Here is a 2,155-nt window from a genome sequence, read left to right as displayed (position 1 = left end):
ATGCATTGTGCCACTTCCAAGGGTTAGAATCATTCAGGCTGAATTGTCCCCACATGTCCTCACATTCCACCACCTCCCCAGCCCTTCATTCATCAAAAGCATCACATATTGCTAAGAATCAGCTGATTGTACACGCATCTGCTCCCACAACCAAACGGAAAGCATGGCTTATAAACAACAAATATTATTAAGAGAAGCACAGGAGATGACAATGAGGCGACTTCCCCAAATCTTAGAAATGAGGCTGACCTCTGATAATGAAATGCTTTGTAAAAATGGGATGGAAATAGAGAAATATGATGTCCCGTGTTCCAGTGACTAAGCTGCTGACTCTCAGCTCCAGACCCACCTTTCCACACCCTGCTCTGCGGTGCTGGAGCTGGAATGCAGAAAAGCTGTGCTTCTGCTTCACCAGCAGCTCTTGGTCTCTGCTAATGGGGGTGCTCAAGGGGCTACATGTCTAGAAGAGGAAAGGGACTTGCTCTTTCCTGTTTGCTTTTTGTGGAATTCTTTTGAGCATCCCTTATTCACCTTGGCGACAGCAGTGCAGTGTCTTCTTGCAACACCAGCTGAGTCCAGTTTGCAGGTTTCTTCAAAACTTGCAGACCAGTTTCTAAGTCTTCATAATTCCAATGTCTTTCCTTTGTTCCTTTCAGCCCTAGAGGCGATAGATGCTTTCTGCAGTTGCTACCCCCATGAGACCTTAGAGTTCTTTTGATCCTTTCCAGGGGCCTACTTAACAACTTTATACCCAGTTAACAATTCTTTATATTGACTTCTGTCTGTTAAAAGAAATGGTGTGGTTTCTCTCTCCTGACTCAGCCCCGATTGACACACTCCCTTGAAGAAGCAGAACGTCCCCTGAGACAAGAAACCTAAATAAAGACATAAAATCTTCAAAGAAAGATCAATGTCCTTCAGAAAAGCCTTTGTCAGCCATAGGTGCCTGGCCCAGGGAGGGTCAGAAAATAAACCCCAGGATGACATTCTCAGCAGTGACAAGAGAACAGACCATCGCTATTGATAGCCTGAATGACTGTAAAGACCTCTGCTATAGACTGAATAGCCGCTCCCTGCGCCCCTGTCCCCCCACCCATTCATATGTTGAAAACTAATCCCCAGTTTGATTGTATTTCGAGTGGGGCCTTTAGGAGGTGATTAGGTCATGAATGTGGAGTCTTCATGAATGGAATTGGTGCCCTTATAAAAGAGACTCCAGAGAGCTCCTTTCCCCATCTGCCATGTGAGGGGACAGTGAGAAGATGGGCCCCTGTGAACCAATAAGGTAGCCCTCATTAGACGTTAAATCTAATGACGCTTTGATCTTGGACTTCCCAGCCTCCAGAACTGTGAGAAATAAACATGTGTTGTTTATAAGCCACCGGTCTAGGTATTTCGTTGTAGCAGCCTGACCAGCCGAAGGCAACCTCTACTCGAGGATAAAACCACCCATTAGCGTCTGCAACCAGCTGCATTTCTTGCTTCTCTGAGCACAGGAGCCCTTGGATGGTCAGGCATAGCCTGGATGAGCAAAGCGAACTGTTAGTCTTACACAGGTTTGGGGAAGAATTTGTTTTGGGATGAGGTTGGTTTCTAAGCAGAGAGAGGGGTGACACCAGCCTGAGAAACACGCAATGCAGTGAATCCGCTGCCACTTGGCTGATTTTCAAAGCACATACTATCAGCGATTGGTTGGTTTCAGACACAGATTCGGTGAGATGAGCTGCCGTTAACCTATTAGGTTTAAGACCATTTCTTGTGGTGACTTATTACTAAGGTCATAGAACAACCAGTCTTTTCCTATGAGGGTGGGGGCTCTTTAATATTCACATCCCACTTGGACTTCTTGGTTCTATCTTTGTATTCCACAAGCTAATCTCAACACAATCTGGTCACAGCAGCCAACTAGATCTTTTTCAAAACTTAAATCAGATTTTGTCATTCCCCTGTTTACCACCTTCCAATGGATTCCTGTTATACGTAGAATAAAACTAAACTTCACTGGAGGGCTAACAAGGCCCTTAGTAGCTGTCTTCTCCTTAACCCTTCTCTCTTTTCTCTTCTCTTCTTCTCCTCTCCTCTCCTCTTCTCTTTTCTCCTCTCTTCCCCTTCCCTTCCCTTCCCTTCCCTTCCCTTCTCTTCCCTTCCCTTCCCT

This window comes from Cebus imitator, unplaced genomic scaffold (assembly GCF_001604975.1).
Source record: "Cebus imitator isolate Cc_AM_T3 unplaced genomic scaffold, Cebus_imitator-1.0 Scaffold132, whole genome shotgun sequence".
Taxonomy (NCBI): Eukaryota; Metazoa; Chordata; class Mammalia; order Primates; family Cebidae; genus Cebus; species Cebus imitator.
This window is presented reverse-complemented; position numbering follows the sequence as displayed.